The sequence below is a fragment of the Myotis daubentonii genome, chromosome 5 (genome assembly GCF_963259705.1).
Source record: "Myotis daubentonii chromosome 5, mMyoDau2.1, whole genome shotgun sequence".
Lineage (NCBI taxonomy): Eukaryota > Metazoa > Chordata > Mammalia > Chiroptera > Vespertilionidae > Myotis > Myotis daubentonii.
The window spans coordinates 61,633,393-61,648,358 of NC_081844.1; the positions used below are offsets into that span (position 1 = coordinate 61,633,393).

The window sequence follows — 14,966 nt, forward strand, 5'->3', positions numbered from 1 at the left end:
CAACATGGTGAAACTTTCCAAACTACCCCACCATGTTGCTAGCTAAACCCACAGCCCACTTTCTATGCAGGCACCCCACATTTGAGATTAACCTGCTCTTGGCCATCAATAACACTGTAGCATCAGGTATCTCCACTACATCTCCCTAGAACAGCGGTTCTCAACCTGTGGGTTGCGACCCCTTTGGCGGTCGAACGACCCTTTCACAGGGGTCTCCTAAGACCATCCTGCATATCAGATATTTACATTACGATTCATAACAGTAGCAACATTACAGTTATGAAGTAGCAACGAAAATAATTTTATGGTTGGGTCACAACATGAGGAACTGTATTTAAAGGGCCAGAAGGTTGAGAACCACTGCCCTAGAGCTTCTCAGTGTCTCTGCATATGTGTCTCTGACCAGGAGAAAAGCTCCTCGCCCTCCATACATCCCACCCTTTCACTGGCAAGCAAAGAGGAGAGAATTCCCAGAAGAATTGTCAGATGGTGCATTTTGTTCAGTTTTACAGTGGTATCCAGGGAATGCAGGAACATAGGAATGAGTATCAGAGTAGGATCAAGTACAAACTCAAGTTATGGCCTGAATGACTTGCCGGGCTCCTTTGCTATGAGGATTTTCTCTCATGAGCCATACAATCCCTCCCTCCTGTTTGGCTGGCTTCCTCTTGGGTCCATCAGTCCATGCAATACTTTTGTCATTAAATTAATAAATTGCTAAATTCTACATTTCTAATTTAAAATGCTATAACAACTCAATAAGCAAAATGGAAAAATCTAAAGACATTCCTCAGTTCTATTATACAATAAATTAGAAGTCCCAACACAATTCTGTAGATGTTTGCTTTGCTTTGCTTTCATTTATGGCCTTAGTTACAAGAAACAAACTTGCTCAAATGTCAGAAAACTAGACCTCAGGAAGAATACGATAGGATGGTGGGGTAGTTCCGTACTCAAGGTGGCTCAAAAGAGCATTAGCAATAGCTACTCATGAATCTTCATGAAAATTCAGCCATTAATATGCCAGGCGATTTCTTCTTCCTATACCATGACCCACCACTTTAGTCTAGTGCCGTGGTCAGCAAACTGCAGCTCACCAGCCACATGCAGCTCTTTGGCCCCTTGAGTGTGGCTCTTCCTAAGCCTTAAGAGTACCCTAATTAAGTTAATAACAATGTACCTACCTATATAGTTTAAGTTTAAAAAATTTGTCTCTCAAAAGAAATTTCAATCATTGTACTATTGATATTTGGCTCTGTTGACTAATGAGTTTGCCGACCACTGGTCTAGTGGTTCTCAAACTACCATGGTCAAGGAATGTTCCCCTCGTCCTTCCACTCCTCAGTCCATCATAGACCAATAATTTTATAAAACACAAAATCACACATTTGGATGTCTAAGCAATGTTAAATTGTTTTACAGTCTAAAAGCTCAGTTTCCTCTCTTTCTCTTCACTTATCACAGAGCAGTGATAACAGTAGGCAGACAAGCACTGACGCTCACACCACACTTTCAGCAGCACTGCATCTGCTTTCCCTTAGTTTCTGATCCCTCATATTGTTGGATTCCAAGTGGCCCACCATGCTCTCCCCACCCTTTCTTACATTCCAACTTCTACATTATGCTCTTCCCCTCTTGTTAACTGCCCTCTCTCTCAGTGTATGTTCTAGAGAAATGAAATTGTATCGCCCTGTGTCAGCTTTCCTGCTGTGCCAATGGCTGTTCTGGGTCCCCATATCTACCTTTATCAAATAGTCTCTGAGTGGACAGTTGCTATTCATTGTATGACACATGGATGACTCAGGAGCACCCTTTGGAGACTACAGTTACGGTATAAATACTCTGATCGGCTCATCACTTCCAGAGTTTTTTTAATTAGTTCTGTGTGTTATAAGAGGGCAGTAAAGAGTAATATAAATTATCTGCATTTCCAGAATGAGTCCTAGTTAAGTAATAAATGTGATTTCTGCTCATTTGAAAGAGCTGACTGTTGAGTGCCTTCCCTGGGCAAGCTGGAGACGCTGAGATGCCGTGGTCAGTAATTGTCAGAGCAATGCTTCACACGAAATTCCTAGCACTCATCTTAATTAGATGTGCCATTAATCTTAGTTCACTAATATGACCTAAATTCAGGAATGAGTAAACCTGTTCTTCCCAGAGGGCACAATAAATTTTTAATCTATTCTCGGTGGTAGATCATGGTTTCAAAGAGGCTATTTTATTTATTTATTTTTTAAATCTTTATTGTTGAAAGTATTACATAGGTCCTCTCTTTTTCCTTCATTAAGCTCTTCCAGCCCACTCCCATCCTCCCCCCTCCCCCTACCCCCAGGTCCTCACCACCCCATTGTCTGTGTCCACGGGTTATGAATATATGCATACAAGTTCATTGGTTGACCTCTCCCCACCCATCCTCCCCTGTCTTCCCTCTGAGGTTCAATAGTCTGTTCATGCGTCTATGACTCTGGGTCTATTTTAGATCATCAGTTTTATTTTGTTCATTAGATTCCACATACCAAAGAGGCTGTTTTAGAATTAAGTTTCTCTTAAGGGAAAAATAAGCAAAACCAGCCCTCAAGAATTTTACTTTTACTCCTGCCCCCTTCTAGTTTGTATAGAAAGGAAAGAGAAAGGGTAGCCAGAGGGCTCAGAAAAAGCAATGAATTATGCCTACTTTGGACAAAACACAAATACCCAGAGTTTAGATACTCACAGTAAACTATTGGCTCCAAGGCATGAAAGACATGAGACAGTGCAAAGGACTTCAGGAAGATTCCAGTGATTAGCAAGCAAGCTGCTCATGAGAATCACTGTGAGCCTCTGCATCGCCCCCAGACCCCCCAACCCCAGACCAATTAAGTCAGAATGCCCAGAAATGTGTAGAGAGAAAACACATTGCTAATTCCCTAGGAAAGGTCCCATTTGACACCTTTTATGGAACAACTAGAGGCCCGATGCACGAAATTCGTGCAAGAGTAGGTCTTTGCAGCCATGGCAGCTGCCTGGATCCTGGGGCTGCAGGCCCAGCTTCGTCCAGAAGGTCATCCATCTGGAAGGACGTCCAGTCTAATTAGCATATTACGCTTTTATTATTACAGATTAGTCCCATTTTATGCTTTCATGATCCTAGTTTAGATGACAAATTATATGGTCATCCTGGTGTGAGCTGTATTTTTCTGGATTCTCGCAGGTCATCTTACTGTGCACCCAGGATTACAGATCATGGATTTACTTCAACTTTCTTATCTAATTGAAGTAAAAAGCAAGGCCCTCAGAATTTTTAAAACCTGACAGTCTCCAGGTAGGTAGCAATTCACACTCTAATATGACACCCTTCCACTGATAAATCCTTGGAAGCAAAGAAAGAAAAAATCTCTGTTACCTTCCTTCCTCACCTCTCCTCTCTGTCTGGGTATAAACCTAGCTCGCCGGTTACAGGGCAGCTGCTAATAAAGAGGTGAAAGGAAACTAATATTTATTGACTGTGTCTATGTACCAGGCACTAGTCACCTTAAACATATATGGGTGAGGCCAAGATCGGGGTACCTCTCCACCATCACACATTTTCCCCCCATTTACCCCTCTCTAATTTTCATTGATATACTAGGGCCAAGCAGCCTCCAATAAGAAGAATTAGTAAAGCAGTCCAATGTGTTTGAAGTGCAACAGAGACAAAGAGAGACAGAACAACCCAATTGCAAGGGGAGGTGGGCTTCCAAAAGAATTAACACTTGGGGAGGAAAGGAATCAGGCGAATAAGTAGGGCTCCACGTGGGGAGTGGGTGTGGAAAGAAGGAGTTGAGTGAGATACTACATGGTGCGTGCTTCAAACCTGAGCTCACCAACCTGCGACACGGCTCTCCTAACCCTGCATTTGTGTCCATTCTTGTGAGGCTCTAGCACTGCCCACCCAAACGTGTGCCCCCGCCACAGGAGTACTCGAATCAGAAATGGCTTGACTCTCGCTGGGGTGGCATTCACAAAGGATCAAACACCTTGGCCTCATGAGATTACTCCTCACATGTTTGGCATCACTGCCAGAGCACACCCTTTGCCAGGAAAACGGGATGAGGGGCTTTCCAGCCCGTGGCACAAACTGGGCGGCATGGCTGCCACTGTGCTAGGCCACCAGCTCGGTCTCCCCTGACCTTAGGAAAGTTCCCTTCCAAGTATCTTTATTTGCAAAAAGGTGTCGTTTGGGACCATTTTAACACGTTGTTCAGGCTTTAATTATATGGAAACTTCCAATAAAAAGCTTTGGAGAATCTTAATTCTTATCCTCTCAGGAGACCCCTAGGTCAATGCAAACTTGGCCACTTGTAGCCCGCTGCCTTCCCTGACACACAGGAGGTCCTGAGGGGGGGACCTTTGACAAGACACAAAAGTTCCTATGAGACTCTGAGCCCAGGGTGCTGAGTTCATGTTCCCGTTTTCCTTCACATTTGATTATCCGAAGGTGGTCCACCAAATACCACTGTGCAAAAAACCAGCATCAACAAACGTTAATAGCAAAATTCCAGCCCACTTTAGGTGGTAGCTCCCTCCACTAAAGTTCTAACTAAAGAATGGGTTGCCAGGTAAAATACAGGAACCCAGTTAAAGTTGACATGCAGATAAATAGCTAAAATTTTTAGCGCAGTATTTTGGGACATACTCATTCTAAACAGAGTATCTCTTGTTTCTCTGAAATTCAAACAGAACTTAGTGTTCCGTATTTTTATTTACTAAATCTGGAAACCATAAACAAACTAACATCTCTACAGCCGTATACATTTCCCATCTCCACCAGATCACCTTGGTCTGTCACACCCCAGAGGAGGAGTAGAACTGGAATCTAAACAAGCTCAAACTCATAGCAGAAATGTCCCACTCTGGCTCTGGATTGCTGTAGGCAGACTTTTGTTATGAAGAAAATGAACAGGACCATATGGTGAAAAAAACAGGGAGTATCACTTAGAGAGTTCTGCGTGGATGAATCAGCAACCCCCGCCCCCCAAATTCATGCAATCCCCACCCTGACTTCTACCCTTGGCTTGCCCACAGTAACTTCCCATTGAAATCCTCCCCACTGTGGGACAGCCTCTATTGAAGAATTACTACATTTGCCAACCTAGTGCTAATCTCTACCTAGGCAAAACCACAAAGATAAAAAGAAAAAGAAAAAGCAGGCTAAATGAATCTAGTCATATTTCATAAACCTCAATTATAAATTTTTAAGAATTTTATGCCATCTAAGGTTATGGTCTTGTCCCATCCCCAGTGGTCCACCTTGTTCATCAAGACAAATGCTGGCAGTGAGACATCCTAGGAAAGAAAGAGTCTTCCTAGCATCGTGGCACTCTGGACCCCATTATCCAGCCAAAACGGTGGACATCAATGCATCCTTTGCATTGATTTATGACAAAAAGGGGGATGTGTGGATGAAAGGGGCCACATGCTAACCTGACAAGCTCAGGGAAGGCCTGCATGGCAGTCTTGCAAACTCAAAGACCTAAAGTAAACACAAAGGATGGTCTGAAATTAAACTTTAACTAAAAGCAGTTATGGTGGGTAGTCACCTCTTAGGCTGGTATCTTCATTGACAAGGTCAACCTTTACCTTAACTGAGCTTATCTGTCTTTTTGTATCTATGATAACATATCCTTGAAATGTCTGGGTAACCTGTAACTTCCCTTTTTTCTGGACCCCTTGGGGCACAACCTAATGTGCCTGGGCGCCAGGACAGATACCACAAATTCCTTTATTATCATGTTGATTGTTCCTGCACCCACCTAAGTATGTGTCTACCATTTTACTTTTTATCCAATCCAGAGGTTTCCCGGTTATGCTTGCTCCCACTTCTCTAATCTATCACCAGTGGATTTCATGTAACACACCTATGTTCCCTCCTTCGATTGCAATGTATAAAAATAGATGAGAAACTGCCATTCTTTGGAGCATTAACCCAATCCACTGAGATACTGCTTCCCGGCAATTGTCGACTGTTTGACTCAAACTCTCAAAAGTTCACATACACACACACAAAAAATACCATTTTGAAGGATGTGAAACCTCATGAAGAAATAGCTAAGATAAAGTATTAATAGTTACAGTATTTGGAATTTTAACTTAAACAATGCAACTTTATGCTACTCTGTTTTTGTGTGAAGGCACATGTGTCACACCCACACTAACACATCACTGCTGTTACTGATCATTGCAACCCTAAAGCCAGATCTTCAGGTGTCACTCGAATGGGGAATCTCATACCATGCCTTGCTCAACGGGTATCTTTATAAAATGGCAAAATCAGGACGTGAATTCTTCTAGAACACAGACAGCGTGTGAGCAGCATTGACTTGCCGCCTGCCATTACTCAAGATCATCTTGGATCACATCCCAGACGCTGGCCTTTGCCTTGATGGATGCTCTGATTCTAATGGCAGAACATAACGTCATTTCCAGCCCATTCCACTAACTCATCACCTCCATGTGTTCTTAGGTACCTGTCACAAATTGGGAAAAGTACTGAGACTCATAGTCCCAAGACTTTATGAGTGCAAGTCTTTTACGCCACGAGAAGTCTTTCAAAAATATTTCTATGATTTAATAACAAGTAGCACTTACCACTTGTGGTAAGCTTTTCAGTTCACTACAGAATATTCTGCTGAAAATCTGGGGAAATGTAGGTATGCAGAAACTCCTAGGATTGGGACAGAGTTGGGAACAGAGAACTCATGGTTGGTGATCCATATCTAAAGCCAATATTTCACATCCCTAATTCAGATCCACTGTGCTGCAAGCGCCTCCCTTCTATCGTCTGACATCCTCACTCCCGGGCAAAAGGAGCTGGGCATGTAACCATCATAATTTTCATCAGCTAAGCACTGACTGCATGTTCCCAAAGCATCCAAACAATTTCCTGTTCCTGTATATGTTTCTGAACTATAACCCAATGACAACTGTCCTTTCATCCCCTTTCAGCTGTGCTCAAAGACCCTCCTCAAATCGCCCTGAAATTAATTCACCATGCAGAGACTCGAGTACCAGAGGAAACTGAGTTGGATAAGGATGAGAATGTGTCTGTTTTGTTGTCACTGTTTCACTACCATTTAATACAGTTCATGGCACATATGTGCTCCAGGAACACTCAAGAGAAGAAATATACATTTGGACCCTACACACATACATTCAAGTAAAACAAATTACCATATTAATTCTAATAGTTAACGCTTATTATGCTCTTCAGATAATCTTCAAAAATTCAGAAGTCAATTCTGATATTATCAATTCTGCAGAATTTATAGTAAAAGGTTTTTTATTCTCTCTCTCCTTTATTTTCCATACTCTGTTATTCATTTAATATTTATTGAGTATTTATAATTTGTAAGAAAAGCTGTATGAGGTGCTGTGGATGCCTAAGGTTAGTGAATCTCCCAAACATATCAGTGAAGTTTCTCTCTTTCCTTTGAGCAAATGCATTAAACTACCCCTAAGAAGTCAGTCAATAATGTTTACATGGTTTTAATCTTGTCAGCTGCTAAATATTCCTAAGTCATGAAAATTAGTTTTCTACAGAAAAAGATAATTTTTCTATTATAAGAAATTTAAGAGATTTTAGGGGGTGACTCTAAAGATATAGTTTATATCAAAGAAAGTTATATGCCTTTCATTTTGGTTGATGTTATATCTTTTGACCAAATTCCTGGACTAAAAAACAGGAATGTGGTAATTAGTTTCTAGGACATATTCCCCAAATAGTTTTACATATGATCCTAATTACAGTTCTACCAAGTAGGTGGGTGGTATTAATAGATCACTGGGGTATGGAAACCATGATGCAGATGTATTAAATGGTTTCTCTACCATTAACAGAGAAGTAATGACACAGCCTCTTTGGAAGGGAGCCCAGTACAGTAAAATAAGAATGGATTTGAGAGTCATAAAACCTGAGTTTGAAACTGCATGATTTGGGAAAATTACTTCATATCTCTACATACCAGCTTTTTCACTCCATAAAAAGAAAATATTAGGTTGAACCATTTGAAATTGCCAAGATGCAGTCATTTTTTTACCCACAAAAATGGCCATTTCATTTGGCTCTACCTTCTAAAATGTTAGATTTTAAAAAAAACTTAGCAGAGTCATTCTATGTATTAAATACTATACTCTACTTAAAACACCTGCACAGAGCCTGCACTGGAGAAGTGCTAGGTAAATGTTAGCTCTCTGCACCCTCCCAGTGCCCAGCCAACAACCTCAGCACCATTCTCTCACTCACATACCAGCCATTCATTTCACCACAAGGTTCCTCCAGCCCTTTTTTATATTTTAGACAAAGTAAAATACATTATCTAAATGTGTTTTATAGCACATTAGCTAAACTGTTAATACATTTTGACATTTCAGAAGACAAAAAACAAACAGGGTTATAATTACCACCGATTCTCCAGCTTAATTCGGCAGCATACAGGTTTCCCTTTCCACTTCCAAGCAAATGCCTTACATTCCCCATAACGAGCACTTACAGATACTAGGGAAAGGGTCGCATCTGTCTTGAACGTACATATTCACAGTCCTGTCAGCAATGACACTATAAACCAGGAGAACCCAGGTTTTCCTTGGATTGCAACTCAGTGTTAGTGTAGATTGATAGCCAAGCATTTGTTTGAAACATTTAATGAGAACTAGGAAATACAGTGGGGCCTTGAGTACAAGTGTCCCGACTAACGAGTTTTTTGAGATACCAGCTGTCTCTCAGCCGATTTTTTGCATTGAGTTGACAGAGTAATTTGAGTTAACGAGCTCCTTAATGAGCTCCGTAACAAGTTTGGTCTCAGAAGGAATTAAACTCCTAAGTCAAGGCCCCACTGTACTGAGATGGTCTCTGGGTCATCCAGGAAACTGACAGTTTTAGAAAAGCAGCAAAGAGTAGGGAAATAAAACAATGTAAGAAACTGATGCAGACTGGACCAATCCAAGCCCCAAATTTTCCCAGTCACTGTTTCTGCGGTCTCCATACCTGTACCCTTAGAGTCCTCAGGGGCACTGAATGATCCTGAGAGGGACCCTTCCTGTCTGATAAAGACACATTTTTCATCTGTGAAACCAGCTTCCAGAAGATATTTAGATCAACGAGGGGGAAAGAGACTATCCAGCAAAATCAACCAAATGAGTCCTGATGATCAATAGGATGACAAACGTTGCAGCCATTCATGTCCATAAAAGTAATCAGGAGTCTTGAGCATTTGAAAATGTCACAGCATTTTTTAAGGCTTTGTACAAGAATTTCCATATGAATTCAACTAAAGCCCAGACCCCATTTTTCATTTGAATTATTTTCATTCTTCTTTTAATTTTACCTCCTCTCTTAACGACCATTCATTCCTAACAACCATCTCCAGTGTAAGACTCAGAGCCATTTTATCATTGAATTAACTACCTACTGAGCGCGTCTCACATGTACTCTGGACTAAATCAGAGGCCAGGTAAACATTAACAAAAGCTTTTCTAATGCTGCCTGAAGGCTTTTTATTCCATTGTTTCATCTCAGTGTTTTACAAACTTGGAATGTCCTCTAACAATTCTTGCCTAATCTGTTGCCAGATCAGAGCTTGATGAAAATACAGAAAGGTGCAAAATAGAATATACACTGGCTATGTGAGCAGTGAGAAGGCCCAGACACCACTGTCCCCTTTCAAAAATGAAAAGCCTGAAAACAAAAGGCTCATCAATAATGCAAAAAACGCCAGAGCAGGGGAAAATGGGGGGTAAAAGAATGCAGACTGTTAAAACAACAAACACTAGAATGATACACACTCCAAGAAATTAGAGAGTTTAGACCAGGGGTGGGCAAACTTTTTGACTGGAGGGCCACAATGGGTTCTTAAACTGGACCAGAGGGCCGGAACAAAAGCATGGATGGAGTGTTTGTGTGAACTAATATAAATTCAAAGTAAACATCATTACATAAAAGGGTACGGTCTTTTTTTTTTTTTTTTTAGTTTTATTCATTTCAAACGGGCCGGATCCAGCCCGCAGGCCGTAGTTTGCCCACGGCTGGTTTAGACTCTGCACTATGACAAAAAATTAAGAAAATTATCTATGAAATAAGATGTCAGAGAGGAGATCAAATAATAGAATAAAAATGTCAAAGAAAGGGGTACAAAAAAAGGGTGAAGACCACAGACAACTAAAAATAAATAAATAAATGATCCTAATAAAAATAAGTCAGACCTTGTCTCTTCTCTGTTCAAACCCAGCTGCTCTCTGTACATCTCATTCTGATGCAGACCAAACTCCTGAAATAAGCTGCAAGGCCCAACCTGATCTTAACCACAATATTCTGACCTCAGTCCTCTATTCTGCACCTCCAGTTAAACAGGCCTCTTTGCTCTCCCTCAAATATACCAGACACAACTCACCTCAGGACCTTTGCACTTGTTGCTCACCTTGCTTAGAATGCTCTTGACGCAAGTATGTGTAAGTCGTATTTACTCATCTCCTTCAAATGTCGCCTTCTCATGGACTCATTTCCTGGCTACCCCCTTTTAAAGATAACCCTCCCTCTGGTACTGCATATACCCCCTTTTCTGGTTTACTGATACTTACTTATTTATCTGTAATATGTAGATAATTATTACTTATTCACTTTGTTTATTGTCAATGTCTTCCCACTAGAATTTAAGCTCCAGGGAAGCAGAGGTATTTGCCTAGATGTTGCTTCTTTCTATACTCTTAGTACCTGGCATAGTGCGGTCACATGGTAGAAGCTCCATAAATATAAATGTTGGATAAATGAGGGGGAAAATCATCATTTAAAAAGCTCTCTATAGGATCATTCAATTCCAAAAGATATTAGATAAATAAGAGGAAACATGTGACCCAAAAATTTATTCTCAGCTCATTCATGTATAAAAGCAAGAAGACAACAGGATGGATAGACCCTGTCTGATCTCAGAAAACGCAGCACTCATGACCATGTTTTGCAAACTTAATAGCAAAATTTTATCCAACTAAAATGGAGTTCAAAACATGCATGCTTAGGAATGGGGAGTCTGCTTTATGAAAAGACGGATGAAGTAAACATTAATGCCTTTTTAATTCTGGCCAAGGCAAAAAAAGGACTATTAAAGTTGCTTTAATTAAAGTTAAAAATTAAAGTTATAAAAAAGAATGTAAATGTTATAACTCTTTAAGAAAAACGATACAAAAGGAAAAGCAATGAACATAATGAACGTACTTAGCCTGTAGCCCTAGAAGATAAGAGCAGACGTCAAAAGAAAGAGACAAGGGTCATGGAAGTGAGCGGCGCTGTGCTGCCAATCTCCCACACGGGGAGACTGAATTTGTTGCCAAAATCCTCTTATAAACCGTTTGTAGTGGCATAAAAAAATAGTTAAGTCCTCTAGGAAGGCAATTTGGCAACCTAAATATGTGTGGAAATTGCTTGCACAAATGATCCTAATTTTTCACAGCTCTGCTAATGCTCCCACGCATCTGGACTTGGCCACATAGCTTGCTTTGGCCAATGGGATAGTAGCAAATTTGACACAAGAGACATGAAGAAATGCTTGCGTGTTTCCGCTTCCTCTCACTGAGCTCTGTCTTGCCATGAGAACACACCCAGGAGAATATTCTAGGAGAAATGCTGAGGTTATGTAGACCAGCCAAGAATTAGTTAACTCTCATTCATGTGGGAGAGCCCCACCAAGACCAACAGGACTGCCTAGGGTGTCATCTACCACTAAGCCAGGGTGTCACCTGGTGAATAATAATGAATGATGGTCTTAAACTGCTCTACAAAACTAACTAATGCATGGAATTACTCTTTGAAAGCAATTCTTTTATTTTTTCTTTTTAGCATTATGGGAATTTTATTCGGAAGTGAACTTAACTATTATTAATACAAACGTCAGGATACTACACAAAACATCCACAGGAACTCCCCCCCCCCTTTTTTTTTTACTTGTTCACAAACATTTCCTACAAAATCCAACATATAACAAAGAAATGCTTTTTCTTTTATTTTGCATACAATGGAAAAACAAGTATATTTATTTTACAAAGTTTAACTAATAGACACTAAGCAGGTTGACAGTTTAAATTTGTTGATAAGAAATTATCTAATACTGGGGGGTAGGGGAGACCGGGGGAATGTCAAGGCGGGGGAGGGGGGGAGGAGACATATGTAATACTCTTTGTAATACTTTAAGCCATAAAACAAAATTTAAAAAAAGAAATTATCTAATGAAAAATAACCAGAATTTATTTAGCATCAGTCACTTCCATAACCAAATATTACTCCGAATTAATAAAACTTGCTATCAGGCTTCTGGTATACATTTATACCATTACTTAATTCTTGGTACTGCTCCCCACCTTGGCTCTTCACAATTACTAACATAGGGAACTGTTGCAAAGTAGGGGCAAGCATTTACAAAAACAAAACCCCCAGCTTATTGTAAGCATGAGTGGGGTATGATGGAATTTCTTCCCAAGCAGTGGACATTCAAACCATCCAGAAATCACCAGAACTGAATTTGCAAAGATTATTTTTTTTGCCCAAATCCAAGTCCAACAGAGGAGCTGAAAATCAAACTTAGTGTTTAGTTGAGGGTAGATTGGGGAATTCAGCCATTTGAAAAATGACCATCTTAAAAAAAATGACCACCAAAAATAGGTTTACTAAATGTATTTTAAAAATCATAAAACGTTTCTTACAAGAGAGCATTACATTCTGCACACTGCTCTGAATAGATGCCAGGGACATATGGACTAGTCTTACTTTTCTTCCCTATCCCATCCCACCCTCCAAATGTTACAGTGACCACAAAGCAAAGTGTTCACAATAATTACATAGGGGGAATTATCTAACCACCAACAATGAACAAAAATTAAAATTCACTCACTCTGCTGCTGTTTCAAAATTTCAATGTTAGTTTTTGCACACCCTCCCCCCCACCCCCACCCCCGTTTGTAAGGAACTAAAAACATCACATCTGGTGAACAGCAAATATTTCACTACACCTCAAATGCAGAACACCTATGAAGCAGAGGAATGTTGGCTTTTTAAGCAGAAGCAGATAAAAAAGAAAAGATGCAGGACTCCTTCAGTCCTTCACTAGTCTTAGAAAAACTTTCCAGAATACTGCTTCACACTATAAAAAAGAAAAAATATCTTGCATTAGAATCCTCCAACATCTGCATACTGCTTCACACTGTTCTGCAGCAAATACTGTGCATTCCGTAACTGGTCCTGTGTTCCTGTAATAGTAATGATCCGATCTTCGGACCCTTCTAAAGGCTCATCAATTTTGATCGAAGCTCCTGACTCATGATGAATTTGTTTAAGCCTCTAACCACCGTTGCCAATTATAGATCCAGCCAAATCTTTGGGAATAGTTCCTTGTGTTGTAAGAATAGGTCCACCAGGATCACCATATGAGCCACGACCCCCTGCATAGGAATAATCATATCCAGAGCCACCCTGTGGTTCATAAGCCATCTGCCATTCTGGAGGGCTCCATGTATCTATTGCAGAGTCCCAAGCTTCATCGGCACTGAAACCAACCATGCCATCGTAACAATCTCCAGGTCTTCCTCTCCTGTCATAGGCCATTAGATCCCCTCCTCTAGGTGGTGGTGGTGGAGGAAGAGGACTGCGAGCTCTGCTACCACCCCGGCCACCTCGTTGAGGAGGAGGAGGGGGAGGTCCTCGCGAGGGCTCATATCATCACAATCTCTTCTCGGCGCCCACCCCGACCAGGAGGCATTCTGTCAAAACCACCTCTTCCCCGCATGGGAAATCCCACAGGACAGCCACGGCGGTCATCAAACATCATTGTAAAGCCACCATAATCATAAGTTTCGTCATAAAATTTGGGATCATAGGGCTGTGCACGTCCTTTGATGGGCGACTCTGATATAAGATCAAGGATGAGCTTTATGCACTCTACAACCCTATCCGGTTTTCCTCCAATAGGAGCGACTCTGTCAGTGGAATGAGGACAGCACTCCTGGAAAAGCTTGATTGTTGTCTGCGTGTCCTCTCGAAGTTCTTCGATTTTAGCACCTTTGACCCCAATAATCCCTCCTGCCAGACTCCACTGAATCAAAAGTCTCAATTCACAGTCAAAGTCACTTCCTTCATAGTGTTGGTCATGTAAGCATTCCACGGCGTCAGATTCGAGCGGGAGCTGGCTGGCTGCAGTGGGTGATGCAACTGCAGGCCCTCTTCCAAGGTAGGGATGATTTTATTCAGAATTTCTCCAATCGTTTCAATATCAGCACTGATACTCAATATGCGCTCGGGGCCACTGCTCTCTGGGCCTGAAACACTGACATTGTAGTCTGGACGCACAGCCTTAATATTCTTGCCTCCTTTTCCAATCACGGCCCCAGCATTCTTGCTCCGAAGCAGAATGCGTAATTCAACCATCTCATCAGTGTTCCTAGATCTCTGAAAAGCTTGTTCCTCTTCCATATCTTCTGCAGGGCGTTTACCAAATTCACCGTTGGGGAAGGTTTCCTCTGGCTGTTCAGTTTCCATTTTCTTGGATTATATGGACACACCAATCGCGCGAGGTCATCGTCCCTATGCCGCCGCGCCGCCTCAACTGGTCACAGCTAGACAGAAAACCGAGCGCAGGGGCCCGCCGCTCTCCCCCGCCTCCCGCGCTCTCCCGAAAGCAATTCTTCCTTTAGAAATTTATACTGAAGACACCCATACCTTCTCCAAGAAAAATTATAACGTTTATTTTCTTGTGGCAAACGATGTGACAAAAATATTCACTATAGCAATTCTGCTCACAAAAATATTTATCATAGCAATGTTTGCAGTATGAAAAATACTTGGAAAATACATAAAGGATAATCAATAGGATAATAAAATCTTTTAGGCTAGAAAAAAAAGCATGCAGCAATTAAAAAGCATGACTTAGATTTATATATTTTATAACACCACAGCATGTATTACTAAGTGACAA

General features: G+C 41.1%; 1 pseudogene; it reads right to left on the reverse strand.

Moving 5' to 3' along the window:
- Positions 1-12,974: 12,974 nt before the first annotated feature.
- On the reverse strand, positions 12,975-14,587 carry LOC132235506 (heterogeneous nuclear ribonucleoprotein K-like; annotated as a pseudogene).
- Between the last annotated feature and the right edge of the window lie 379 nt (positions 14,588-14,966).